This window comes from Arachis duranensis, chromosome 4 (genome assembly GCF_000817695.3).
Source record: "Arachis duranensis cultivar V14167 chromosome 4, aradu.V14167.gnm2.J7QH, whole genome shotgun sequence".
NCBI classification, from domain to species: Eukaryota; Viridiplantae; Streptophyta; class Magnoliopsida; order Fabales; family Fabaceae; genus Arachis; species Arachis duranensis.
Genome location: NC_029775.3, coordinates 18,312,843 through 18,328,038, shown reverse-complemented (window position 1 = coordinate 18,328,038; position 15,196 = coordinate 18,312,843). Strand labels below are relative to the sequence as shown.

Below are 15,196 nucleotides of genomic sequence, written 5' to 3'. Positions count from 1 at the left end.
TGAGTGTTGAGCGCGTGAATGTGACGCTCCATGTAATCTCTCTTCATGCGCGTGAGTTGTATTTGGGCTGGGCCAACTTGTAACCTTGTAAGCTTGTATGTGTAGCAGGCCTGTTGTGGTTAAGGCTTAAGGAAAGGTTCGTTACAATTTAATGAGTTTTATGCCAACCGTCTCCCAATTCAGCCTAACCAACAAATGGTTGTGAAGTGTTTGAACTAGAATCAGTAAAATCATCATAAAATAAACAGGCCTGCTACACATACAAGCTTACAAGCTTACAAGTTGGCCCAGCCCAAATACAACTCACGCGCATGAAGAGAGATTACATGGAGCGTCACATTCACGCGCTCAACACTCAAACGGTTACGTATGCTACGCGTTATGGTAGACTCTTCCACTTCTTCCACTTCTTCCACTTCCCAAGGCGATTCGAAAACAAGGAAACCCTTCCATTTTCGAGCGAAAATCGAAGTTCAAAACATACAAAGTCGTCGCTAACCTTCAAAACCTCCATCAAAACACCATCAAACTCTCCATCAACAATCTGAAGAGAAAACAAAGCAACAATACTCAAGGTAAGTTCATTACGAACTAGGTGTTACTTTTCTTCTACGTCGTTGTTCTAGGGTTTACTGTTATTCTTGCTTCTTTGTTACACTGTTCTTCTACGTTGTTATTCTAAGTTCTCCTGTTATTCTTGTTGTTCTAGATCTTCTGGTAATGATTTTTGGGGGTATATTCATATATATGGGTGTATCTTACTGATATCTTTGGGTGTATTTTTTGTTTCAGAGAAAATGGCAGCAAGAAACCAAACAAAAGACCTTAAGTGTGCCACACATCTCCTAAGTGATAAATTCAGAAACATGAGTGAGGAGAAGAAGGCGATTGTGAGGGATCTTGGATTTGGTGGGTTGATGCACATCCCACCACTAAGGGTGGATCACCAACTGTTAAGGGAGCTGGCAAACAACTTCAAACTTGGGGAGAACAGACTGGAAACAGGATATGGTTCTTTCAAAATAACCCCAAGAAAGATAGGTCATGCGCTTGGCATCAATGCAACAGGTAATTAGCTCAAAATTATAGGTGTATATTAAGTTGTTGCTTGGGTGTATATTAAGTTGATGCTTGGTTGTATTTGAACCGACTTTGATACTTTGTTGTCTTCCTTTTTTTAGGAGATCTATTTCCTGAGAAAGTTGAGTATAAGAAACTTTCTGATGATGACAAAATAATTTTTAGAAGATTCCAGGGTAAGACCCTCAAAAGTCTTACCGATGAGATGATGGAAATCGGCGTTGGCAACGAAGAGGAACGCCTGATGTTCAAGAGGATTTTCATCCTCTATATTCAGATGGCGTTCCTTTTGCCAACGACGATAAACAAAATATCCCCTGTGCACCTGGCCCCAATTTTTAAGATGGACGGCATATCGGAGCGAAACTGGGGGGGGGGGCATGTTTTGACCTTCATGGTCAAGGGCATCACAGACTACAAGGAGAAAAAGAAGAAGGTAATTGATGGCTGCCTGTTTGCCCTGATGATAATTTACTTTCATCTTTCAAAAAACAAAGGCAAGAAGAGGGCTGAAAGACTACCAAAGCCCGGGATTGCCAACTGGAGTAAGGAGGAATTGGTGGAAAGAATGACTGCAGAAAGAGAGGAAATTTTGGTAAGTAAACATAATATGTTGGATGTATTTTATTTACCTAAATGCTGCTAACTAAAATATCTAATGTTTCAAGGGATTGTGAAGATGGCGGAGACAAGAGAAAAAATGAAAAAATGAAAAAAAAAACAAAAAAAACAAGAAATAAAAAAAAACAAAAAAAGAAGGCAAGTTCAACATCGTCTTCAGAGACAGAAACTACTGACGGTGACACTTCTACCTCTGTGTCTGAGACTCAAGAAGACTCAGAGGATTCAGGAAGAAAACACCCCAGCAAAAAAGGGAAAAAGTAAGTACCGTACTTGGGTGTAATTTCTTTTTCGAGTTGGGTGTATTTTGTTGATCACGTTGGGTGTATGTAGTTTATTAAGCTGGGTGTGTTTCGTTTGCTGCGTTGGGTGTATATTGTATATTCAGTTGGGTGTATCTTGTGCATTCATTTGGGTGTATTTTTAGAATGTTCTAAATAATGATTTTTTGCCTTCCAGAATGGACTCCAGAAAAAGAAAGAAGAGTCAAGAGGAGTCAGATTCTGATTCAGAATCTGAATCTGAATCAAGTGATGAGTAATGTCCTGAAATTATTACTCCTTTCTTTTGGCTTGATTATACAGATTTCATGTATTAACTAAAGTGTCTATTATTAACTTATAGGAGCGAAGAATCATCACCGGTGGAGAAGGAAAAGAAAAAGAAAAAGACAAAAACAACACCAAAAAAGTAAGCACTTCTTTGGATAATATTCTGTGATAAAATTAATTTTTTATATCTGATTGGTACTCTTTTTTTTCCACCCAGAACACAACCAAAAAAGAAAAAAGTTATTGTGGAGGATTCACCTCCTGAAGAAGATCAATACTTTGATGGGTACAGTACCTCGTAAGCTATATTACCCTCTATCATCGTAATTATTTTTGTTAAAATCTTCATTTATGAATGTAGTGAGAGATATGAAATATCAAGTGAAGAGCTAGATGAATTGCTAAGGGAAAACGTTGATAAATCTGCTGCAGAGGGGTATGTCTTGCTCGGCTGTCTATTTCAGATTTTGGTGTGTTTTCTTTGCTAATAATTGTTTCTTGTTTCGTAGGGAGAACCAAGCTGACCTGCGATCGACAGAAGGTCGTTATGTCTCCTCTAAAACGTAAGAAGCTTTATTTAATAAAATCTTGTTATCATGATTTTGGTGTATTTTGTGGAACCATTTGGGTGTATTTTGTGGATCATGTTGGGTGTATGTTGTTTATTAAGTTGGAATATTTTGTTTGTTGTCTTGGGTGTATATTGTCCATTCAATTTGTTGTATCTTGTTCATTCATTTGGGTGTATTTAATACCTGTCTCTTATTTTGTCTGAATAACATGAAATCTGTTTAGAATACCAGCTGTGAACTTGGGAAGTGATGATCCTTCCTATCAAGGACGCACAGAACAGAGTAGTGTAAACCAGCCGTCAGAGAGCATGTAATTTCTCTTTCAAATAACCGTTACTTTTGTTCTTATATTACCTTCTACTTCTAATTCTATATGTATTTTTTTTAGAAAAAAAGCCCTTTATTATTTTATTCAAGAAAAAAAAGGCAGAAAAAAAAGCAAAAACTGCAAGTATGTAAGTTCTCAAAAAACAAAGCCTGTCTTCTTTTTGAGTTGTTCGGGTGTATTTATTGACTTTCTTTGGGTGTATTTTAGGTTCAGTTCGGTTGATTCGAATATGATGGTTGTGAGGGAACAGACACCGTCGGATGCGCTTGCAATGTGAGTTTTTCAAGAATATTTCAACCTTATAACCTTATTATTTTCAAAGGCATTGTTAACCTTTCATTTTTCTTCTTGTTTAGAGTCCCGATTCAAGTTTTTGTGCCGCCATCCCAAACAACCACTGTGCCGGAACTTCAAGAAACACCTAAGTCGGATTTTGAACCAACCCCTCTGCCTCATATAGAAGGAACTACAGAAACGTAAGAAATAGTATTGGGTGTATATTGGGTTAAAGTTCGGGTGTATAGTTGGTAACAGTTTGGGTGTATATTGTTCCTGATTTGTTTTTTTTACGCCATGATTAATTTTTTGTAACTGTGCAGCACTCCTGACCCCCCCCAACAACTTCAAGAAACCACACCCAGCTTCCCCCAGCTCCAACTAAAATGTAAGTTCATCAGACTAAAATCAATCTTTTCTTATCATCCATATATTCTTATTCTTATAATACGTTATACATGATGACGCAGTCATCCAGCCGCAGAAGACGTTGCTGCCCTTATGATGATGGCACGGACAGCATCCTATGTTCCTAAAACAGATCCAGTGCCATCATTCAGCCTTGGCTTGACTGATTCAAGCCAGGAGGGAGCGTCAATGCAGGAGATAGAAAGCACAAAATCTCCAGAAACTGCAAATTTGCTGGAACAATTAGACAATTTGGTCCAAAAATTAGCAAGCAGTGTGGCGAAGGGAAAAAATGAAAGTCCAGAAATTCAAAGGGAGACTGGGGGAGAAAGTTCTGAGAAGTTTGAAACTCCTGAGGGAATAAATCAGATTACGGATGATATGAAACAAAAGTGCTACATCTGGGGGACGAGACTGAAGGAAGACGCAGATGGCAATACTAACGAGTATGAGCACATGTGCACTCTGATTGCCCAAGATAAATACATATTGATTAGAATGCACCTTGCATCCCTCCAGGCAAAAAGTGATATAGAATCTGCGGTAATATTAGAATAACATTAATATTTTTACACCAAAGTCAACTGCAATGTTTATTAATGTAAAATTGATTTCGGCATATATTTCTAGATTGTATCTGCCATCTGTCACATCCTCAACCAGAAAAATGAAAAGAGATTTCAAGAACAAATATACTGTCTCCCCCCTGATATTGTGGTAAGTGTTACTTATATGAACTTTGGGTGTATTTTCTGTGTTGATTTGGGTGTATTTTTTACGTTCAAGTGGGTGTAAGTTGTGTAGTCATTTGGATGTATTTAAAGTATTCACTTGGGTGTATTTCCAGTATTTTATTTCTATTTTCGCAATTCTTGCAGAACATGGCACTTTCGGATCACCCAAACGGGGTATTCATATCACCGAAAACGAATAAGGAATTCAGGGTGGAAAACTACCCGAGTTTTATTCCCTTCATAGATAGAAAAAAATTAACTTCGCATCCATATGTAAGTTTTCATTTGCTAAATTTGTTAGTACGCTTCTTTACTTATATACCAAATAAAATAACACACTGTTGAAAATGTGGCAATCCATCATATTTTTGCACCTGTTTGCTACTCGGGGCATTGGTAGTTATGACTGATAGATACAACGAAGCGGAGATGTCATATTCTTGACCCGCTACACAAAAAAGCTCCCGGCGAAGAGAGAAAGAAGCTTAATAAATTCACTGTAAGTTGCCTCTGTCTTCTTTACTTTAAGTTGTGTTGGGTGTATATTGTCCATTCAGTTGGGTGTATCTTGTGCATTCATTCGGGTGTATTACTGATTTGTTTTGGTATTTAAGGGATATGTATTTTCAAGATTGAGAGCATATGCCGGCGGGGAACCTCTGCAGAAAGGCGAGAAGGAGAAGGAAATTAAATCATCATATGTTAAAATATCAGGCCAAAAATCAAGGTATAAATTTGTGACTCTAAACATTAAACTTTCGTAGATGAGATTTGTAATCTATTTTCTTCGTTTTCAGCTATGACTGCGCTATCTACGTTATGAAGTGGATGGAGTTAATTGAGCCAGAAAACATTAAAAAGGGGAAGTATGAATGGGATAATTGGCCACAGGTAACTGTCTTTAGAACTATATAACTCTGTATTACTTTACTGAATTAATATTGCTGTTTAAACAGAATATACTTTTTAATTGTAGGAGGAGGTGGACCACTATAGAGTGGAGTATGCTTTGCGGATACTATTCAGTGAGATGAATAAAGAGAGAGATCGGGCAATTAGAGAGAGTAATGCTATAGGCTGTCAAAGCCATCCTCTGTATTATTGAGTCTGTTTTGTCAGATAAATTCTGATGATATATAAACTGCGTAATCCAACTGTTGGATAGTTTGTAAATTGAACAAATGATGTAAATATTTGCCATTTATCAACAACTTCTATTCCATGTATATTTTTTTCCATAGTTAAACTATCTGTGCTGTTAAACTGTCTGTGCTGTATTCAAAAACTATATTACAGGTGGTAAAATATGAAGAAAAAAATCAAGGCATATATAAACGCAAATTATAAACTGTTACACCCAACGCAAGTCTAATAATACACCCAAGATTGCATAAAATATACACCCAAACTGTCTGTGCTGTATTTAAATTGTATGAATTACATGTACTAAAATATGAAGAAAAACATCAAATCAAATATACACCCATAACCTGCGAATTTTTACAGCTTTTGTTCTATATGTATCTATATATGTAGCTATATGTAAATTGTGAATGAACAAAAATACACCCAAAAGAAACAGTGATTTTACACCCATATTCTCTAAAACTATACACCCAAAGAGTTATCCCCTGCTGCTGGTAGCCTGAACTGATAATTCATAACGTGTCCTTGATATTGACTAGAATTTGAATGCACCGCTGATGCATCATCAAACAGGTTTATCTGAATATAACACTCACACATTAGCTAAACTATTAACGAAAAAAGTAAACTCAATCCCCACAAATTTAAAGAACATTACTTTTACCTCGCTTAAAACTTTCGTCTTCTTCTTCTTTGTGGCATTTGCAATCTGTTTGTCCAGCTTTGAACCTAGCCTATTTTTTGGACGTCCTCTTGTTCGAATCCTTGGCGGGCTTTGAAGCTCGTTAACGGATTCCAAGTTGGCGTCTTCGTGGGATAAAGAAGATGTCCCCTTCCTTTTGGCTTTTAATGATTCCATCTCGGCCATGACATTATCATACGCACGGTGTAGAATTGCAGTCAGCTCCTCCGATTCGGATGCAAATTCGCAAATATTTTGCGAACGGAAAACAAGTTGGTCGAACCTCTTGCTTCTTGGCTCAATTAGTGGCTCGTCGTGGCTGCTCTTGATGTGTGTGTGTCGCCTCTTTACCTTCTTGCTCCATCGTTCCAGTATGTACCTAGGAGACACTTGGCTTACTTGTTCGAAGCTTAACACGCTTAGTGCGTGACGGCACAGTATCCCTCTCGACTCGAATAATAAGCATTGGCATTTTACCTCGGCTGCAACTGAGTCGTAAGTAGCCGCGAACTTGTTGAATATTGAGCTGGAAACTTGTTCTTCGACTTCGTATACTGAATAGCCTAGAGCGAAATTCGTATATTGGCATTTTACCTTTCCTCTGAATTATGCTTGGACTTCCCTAAACTTTTGATGAGTGTACACATCTTGAAACTGAGCTTCAATGGAGGATTTGGTTGCACACGGTATGACCGTATGAAAATCTGCAGCATCTGATTCTCTCTCTACTTGCTCCCTACTTCTGAGGCAATTATCATATTGTTTGACGAATTGAATAAGCGAGCTGTTCTGGGTAATATACTTGTTAAAAAATGAATGCATGCTCTCGCTCCTTTGTGTGCTTCTCATCCCTGCCCAGAAGTGGTGATCCAGATAGATAGGAACCCATATGTGACGGTCTTCGTACAGATCTGCATAATACATCCAAACACAGACTATAAATACACCTGAGGGAACATGCAAATTTACACCTCTGCTGCAGATTTTAAAAAGACATTCCCTGAAAGCCACTTGTTGTCCACAAGACCAAAATTCAGCAGAAAATCATTCCAATTCCTATCGAATGAGTCTTTGCTATGAGAGTTCCAAACAACTTGGCTCATTTCTTGTTCAATATCGGCATGTCCCTTGTATCCATTTAGTTTGCTTGAAATCTTCTTCATGATGTGCCAAATACACCAACGGTGAACTGTTGTTGGCATACAGGCCTCTAAAGCCCTTTTCATTGATGCGCACTGATCGGTGAGAAACCCTTTCGGAGCGTTTCCTCCCATGCAACGAAGCCAGCATTGAAATAACCATTTGAATGATTCAATCTCTTCGTTCTTCATCAAAGAGCATCCGAGAAGTGTTGACTGACCGTGGTGATTCACCCCGACAAAAGAACCACAGACCAAATTATACCTGAAACAAATTACCATGGTCCAGAATTCAAAATCATTAGGTACACCCCACCAAATGCTTCGTATACACCCAATGAAACAGCCAATATACACCTCTGCTGCGGATTCGTAAAAAAAATTAATTTAGCATCATAAACAGGGCCAGTTTATTACCTGTTTGTATTGTAGGTGGTGTCAAATGAAATGACGTCTCCGAAATACTCAAAGGCAGCTCTACTTCTTGCATCAGCCCAAAAAGCCAACTTAATCAATTGATCCTCCTCGAGTTCAAGCTCAAAAAAGAAATTATGATTCTTCTCTTTCATTCTTAACAAATATTTCCCGAATTCCTTTGCATCTTCTTGTTCGGAAACATTCCGCACTTCCCTGGTAATGTAATTCCTCACGTCCTTTTCGATAAAATTTAACTCACGGTGACCCCCGGCAGCCGCAACAAATGATTGGTAGGTTTTGCTTGGTCTGATACCAGCCTCTTCGTTATTCTCTATCATACGACGAATGGACATGCTTAGTTCCCTGTGCTGTTTGAGCATCTCTGCTTTACTTGGACAGCAGGGGTGTGAATGATCGAGCACAACCTTTGAAATGATCCAAGCACCGAATCCTTCAATGTGTGTATATAAATTCTTGCAGGACAGTTTAGACCGGCTGTCGGATTGGTCTTCTCGGTCAGAGATATTTTAGATTTCCATTTTCCCTCTCTGCTACATGTAATCAGTTGATTCTTAATCTCGTTTCCCTTTCTATTTGTGCACCGAACTCTTGTAGAGAAACCTGCAGCCTTGGCATAGTTCCTGTAAAATTTTCCAGCATCTTCAAGGATGGTAAAGGTCATTCCAACCTTCGGAACAAACTCGTCATCAACAACCGAGACAGGCTGCACAATACACCATGTCAGAAACTGTGAATACACCCATAGATATGCTTCAAATACACCCAATCATGTCTAACATGATACACCCGAACCGCTACAACTTAACTACAGAATGACCTTTAAAGCCATAAACTGTAAATACACAGGCTGCAGAATACACCATGTCAAAAACTAAAAACATACCCAATCATTTCTGATATAATACACCTGAACAACAACAACTCAATTAAAATAACAAAAAACCAGTAAAGTGTAGATACACCCACACTTCTAGCAAAAATACACCCAAAAAAGACATGATCTACACCCGAGCGTCTGCTATAAATTCCAGATAATTAATCACAAAATAATACATTGAGTCGACAGATTCATGTTAAAGTGTTAGTTTCACAGTCAATGTTCAGCAATTTTTCAACTACACAATGCAATACAAATTACTGAAAGAAAATTCATACTAATCCTATGTAAATCAAACCTCAGGAACTTCGTTAGATTCAAATTCATAATCCACTTCGCCTGGATTCAGCTGACAATCTGAGGTTGAATGATCCATTATCTTCAAAACGAGTTCAAACTTTGATTTCAGAAAACAACAAATCAAAATAGGAAACGAAGCTCGAGTTGCAGAGAGAGAAGAAAGTAACGTAAACGAAGAATATACCAGTGAGAAAAGGAGAGGAAAAGAACGATGGAGAAGAAGAAGGAGGGAAGAGGTGCGAGAAGAAGAACAACTAAATCTCAAAATAACGAAAACGAAGAAGGAAACAAATCTTTTAAATTTGGTAGTTAGATATACGCGGGATCTTATATGGCGCGTGTATACAACGTATGTGGAGCAGCGCGTATTTTTCTTTTATTGCTTAATGAACTTGTAAAGCATACAAGCCCTAATGGCTTGTATGCAGAGCTTTTCCGTAACCACAAAGACCTAACTTCATAACCACTTTCGTAACTATTTATTGAACCTCTTACCTGTATGCTGCATCTATTATTGCTTTTATCCCCAAACTATATTCCTAAATCCCGATGCTATACTATACTATTGTTTACGTACACAAAAGGAAAACAGGTTAATGAAAAAAAGAAAAAGAAAAAGAAAAAGAAAAAGAAGAAAGAGGAGAGTTGCACTGTTGCGTGCTTGTGTGGGGCGTGTGTTTTTGGCTACTATACTATACTATACTATTCCTTGTGCTACTGCTGCGCGTCCCTAACCCCCAATCGAAACCTAACCTAGCTCTCTCTTCTCCAAATCTCGCCCTCTGCGCACCTAGCCATGGAGCCACCCACGTCCTTGAGTCTCGAGGCCGGCGGCGCCCACGTTCCTCCCACCACCTCGAAGCCTTCCTCCCAACTCCCAACGCCGAAGCCTTCCTCTTCGCGGACAGAGCAGAGATCCCCCACCGCTGGTGCACCACGAACACGAAGCCGTCGCACAACAGGCCAGGACCCACTGACCGCCACCACTCACTGAATCAACAGGCCAGCATAGCACCACGCTTGTGAGACGCCACCACCCAGCAGCGTTTCTGGGTTCTGGCCACGATCAACAGTTCAACACATCACCTCCCAGTCTCCCACCCAACCACCGATTCAAGTTAATATGGAGGCCGAGCCATCGATTCAGGTAATGTTTACCAATTGCTGTTTATTGATGCATTGTTGCTACTTGCTGTTTGTCAGGTAATGTTGGTAACTTGGTATTGATGAATTATTTTATTGTTGGTATTGTTGCTGGTTGCTGTTTATTGTTCATAGATGGAGCCTGAGCCACTGAGTCAGGTATGTAATTTGACTGAAATTGCTGTTTTGTTTATTGTTCATTTCCAATTGCTGTTCTGTTGAATTACTGAAACTACTTCTGGTTTGTATTGTTGGTATTGTTAAATATGTGTTATCTGATAATATCTGAAAACTTTATGTGAAACTGCTTCTAGTTTATTATTATTATTAGTTTTTTTGGAAAAATAATACGAAATAAAAAATTACTTTTGAAGTGATTTAGTATGATTTATCAAGTGTTGGAAGTTCTGGATCTTGATAGGAAGAGATTGAAATCAGTATAGTAAGATAAATTTGAATAATGAGAAAATGGAAGCTGTTTTAAAATATTAGATTACCTCCGTCATTTTATCTAATGATTTAGTATATGTCATGAGAAACTGGATATTGTTAAATTACTTTTGTTGAATTACTTTATTGTTGGTATTGTTGCTGGTTGTTAGTATTGTTCTGTTTTTAATTTATTTGTTGTGTTTCTGCTATTTATTGTTTTTTATCTATTGTGTTCCTTACGTCATGGCTTATTGTAATCCATTTAGGATTGATTTCTTTGTGATTTCATGTCATATTAGATCTTTGCAACTATTTATGTATATCAGTTGCCATTTTAAAGTCCCTTACAATGTTAACAGCAGCAACCATCTGCTGTAAAGTTCCTCCATTGTCTGTTGTACGATGTCATTGCAATATTCTTACTTGATGACTAGAGAATGTGATCTCATCATACCACTGTGGTTTATAATACCGAAATTTTATTCACTGCCACATAAAATGCAGTGGCTGTTCTTTTGTTCTTCTCTTTTATCTCTCGCAGGTCTACTTAATTAAGACAATTAATAAAAGCAAAATGACTATATTTTCCTTGACCATTGCACTTTGTTTTATAAAGCGATTTATGTTGTTTGTAAACTTCTGACATCATACTATGTAGGAGACAAACGCAGATGCACTAGATATGATAGTTGCTACTTCTTCTTTTTTTTTGTCCTATTTCAAATTTTCTCATTTAAGATGAATTAGAGAAGAATATGCCATGTATTTGAAAATTTAAATCATGGAGTGTTTCAGAAGAGACATTTATATCAATGTGCATTCTTTAGAGTGAAAAACCATAACTCAATAATGTATTTGTTCTTTTAATTTAATTTATTGTTTCTGCTATTTATTTATAGTAAGTTTTGATGTATTTTGTTGGATCAAGACTTTGTTAGATATTGTGTATTTGTGCTTGTCGATTTCAATATTATGACTTTGTGAAATAGTATGATAGTATATTTTTTGAATTGATTGAAAAAAATCGAACAAACCGAACCAAACAAAACCGATTTTAATTGGTTTGGTTTGGTTTGGATGGTCTCGATAAAAAAACCGAACCAAACCGAATCGTAGTTTAATTAGTTTAATTAAATGATTGGATCGGATGATTTTTCTCTCAAAAACCGAACCAAAACGCATCGCGGACACCCCTAATTGCAGCGGCAGTGGCTTCAGGGACTGGTTCACTGCGTGTTGACATATATCGTACTATAAGAATAAGAATAGACAAATGATATCGAAAACCATGTTCTATTGTGCTGAACTTACATTTTAGATGGAGCTGGTAGCACCATCGATGTGCTTTCATCAACTTTCTGGAGTTGTGGAGTGCTGCAGGGTTAGAGAAAACTAATCAAATTATAAAAAAAAATCAACTACAGCTCAATTTTCATGATATACACCCAAATAATAACTAAATAGACCCGAATATTTTTCCTCACCTCTCTGTTAGGGGGATGGTTCTAATGGCGGCACAGGACTTGCTAATGTTGTCTGAGATGAAGGCATGCATAGTTGAATTGAAACTCTAAACAAGGCAAAAATAATACATCAAGAGTTCAGAGGGCGGTTGAAAAACGATCATCTGTTGTTGAGCTGGGTCACTTACCGATTCTTCTTCCCAACTCAACTTGAAATCCACCCAAATAAGAAAATAATTCGCCCAAATAATAACCAAATACACCTGGAAATGCTTTTTTTTAGAACTTACGTAGTTGTAGATTTTTGTTTTTTCTACCTTTTTTTCTTGAATAAAACATTAAAGGGCTCTTTGTTCTAAAAAAAATATATACAGAATTAGAAGAATATGGTAAAAAAAGAATTAAAAAAATGGTATAAGAAAAAGAAATTACATACAATTCGAAGGTTTGTTTACACTGCTTTGATCCGTCTGTCTTTGAAACAAAGGATTAGTATCGGTTGCTAAGTTCATCTCCGGCATTCTAAGTATAGAATAAATATCATTCAGTAAAAAATATTATTTAGTTAATATTTTATTATTTTCAGAAAAATATATTTTTTTTTATTTACAAATACACGTATCTTATTTACAGTGTAAACAAGATATACACGGGTCATATTCACCTGACTTATTTCATTTACCGTATAAACGAAATACATATAAAATTATCTCGTTTATAATGTAAATGAGATAAGACATAAAAATAAATTTAATAATATTTTTTAAATTATTTATTTCGATAATTATTATATTTATTTAATTTATTAAAATAAAAAATCCCTGATATATAAGATAAAAAGCCACGTATTACGTTCTTAGCATATTATGTGATTTTTTTTTATTTTACCAAAGATAGGAGACTCGAACCCGCAACTTCTTAATTGAGTATGAGGAGACTATGTCATTTAAGCTATTACTCATTGGCATATTATGTGATATTTGCTACGGTACGTTAATAAATTCATATGTATCGATACGTTAAAAATCAATGTTCTGAAAACCGGCAAAGAAAGCGGTCCGATTCAGTGTGTAAAACCGCAAAATCAAAAACCATTCAAGAACCGCTGAACCGGCCGGTTACCGGTGGGTCGGATCGGACCGGAACCCGGCCGGTTTACAGAAAACGACGTCGTTTCCTTCCTTGAAAGGCAGAAAGCACGCGTTATCCCCATTCCCCCTTCTCCAACTCCTTCCTTCAGCAAAGAGCAAATTGCCCTAGCCTCCACCAAAGAAAGCAAACCCTAGCCTCCACCAATAGTTGTCGCCGTCTGTCGGAGTGAGAGACTGCTGCCGCCGTCCATCGCATTCAAGAACTTCTGTCTTCGTGCTCTCGGGCCTCTCGCCGGATCCTCCACGTTGGGTGCTCGCATCTCGCCGTTCTCCTCTGTGCTCGGCTGCTCGCGCCTCCCTCCGCCAGTGAGTGCTCGAGCTGTGCGTGTTGGTTGCTGCTTGTCGTCCGTCGTTGTCTCTGCTCGATTCTGCCTCCCAGTCTCACTCGAGTCTTGTCTCAGTCACTGGCATCTCGTGGTTCGTCTGTCTCGTTGCCGGCGGCAGAAGCAACTCGTGGGGTTGTCTCTTGCTTCGTCGCCTTCCGTGGGGTGGTCGCCGACTCGCTGTCGACCGTTGGTGAGTCCCTGCACCATCCTTCCCTGTTCTCTCTTTCAGATTTTCCTTCTCCCTGTATTTTTGCATGTTGCTGAATTGCTAATCAAATTTTCCTTGTTGCTAATCTAAATGTTACTGAAAATTGGGACTTTACTTGGATTTGTTAAATTTGTTGCTGTAACTTGAAGTTGTGGCTGAATTTGTTGCTTCCTAGTCACAGAATCAGAACAGAATACTTAGTTAGTGCTTTGTTGATTGGCTTTGCTCACTGATTGTTGCTGAATTGCTAATCGAATTTGCCTTGTTGCTAATCTAAATGTTACTGTAAATTGGGACTTTACTTGGATTTGTTAAATTTGTTGCTGTAACTTGAATTTGTGGCTGAATTTGTTGCTTCCTAGTCACAGAATCAGAACAGAATACTTAGTTAGTGCTTGGTTGATTGGCTTTGCTCACTGATTGTATTTGATGATATATTTTAAATTGATAACTTTTAAATTTTAAATTTGCAATTCACTGTTCCTTCAGTACTTTTTGTTGTTGTTAATCATTGTGATGAGCTTTATTAAAATTGGGCTGAAAACTGTTGAATCTTTTTTCATTTTTCATTGTTCTTAACTTCTGTTCTTATTAAAAAACTTGCTATTGGTGATCTTTTGATTTATTATATGCTTCATGTTTTTAATTTCACTCTGCTTCTAGGCTTTGAAATCAGTTTATGATAACTGTGATGCAATTATTTAGTTGGATATCGGATGTAATTATTGAGTTCAAGAGATTGAGTTTTTGATTTGCAAGGTGATTTTTGGTTGATTTTTTATTTAATTTGGTAATGGTGTTTATGATTGTGGTTATTTCAATGCATATTTGTCTGTGTTATTAGTCAAAGTCATGTCAAGGCCATGCAAATTTATTCAATGTAGTTAAGCATTACTTGCCTAGTCCAGTATGTATGCTCTCTGGTTCCCTAGAGTAAACATTTTGTGAATTCATGAATATTATAATGTTTCTTGGAGACAAATTCACAGGGGGAGCATTGTATAATCTCATGTTAACAACAGAGACAAAAATTCACCTCACTACACTACATAATCATGCATCTAAGCTCATATCTATTTCCAGTTAGTTTGTAGTTTTGTACTATACGCGATTTGTACATATCATCGGAAAAGAAAAAATAACATTGGTTACAATTGTTTGCTGAAAATGTGAACTTAAGTCATGAAAGTTGTTTGTATAATGCGAGATCTCAATGAATAAGTAGCTTCGCATTGTATTCAATGATTATGTTGTCTGAATGATAGTGTTGTCATGAGACAAAAAATGGGATGAGTTATATTTTAGGATGTTTATTTATAAT

The 15,196-nt window shown here is 37.3% G+C and overlaps 1 protein-coding gene across 6 annotated transcripts in view; it reads left to right on the top strand.

The window, feature by feature from the left end:
- LOC107483638 (transcription initiation factor TFIID subunit 13) overlaps window positions 1–15,196 on the top strand; it is a 33,491-nt gene that overhangs the window by 12,191 nt on the left and 6,104 nt on the right. Inside the window, exon 1 of one of the 6 annotated variants that reach the window (XM_021140185.2) lies at window positions 13,370–13,857. The exons of 4 other annotated variants lie outside the window; for them this stretch is intronic. The gene's annotated coding sequence lies outside the window, so the exon portion shown is untranslated. Of the gene's footprint in view, window positions 1–13,369; window positions 13,858–15,196 lie in introns of those variants that run through there. One more of the 6 variants, XM_052260191.1, reaches the window with a different exon arrangement.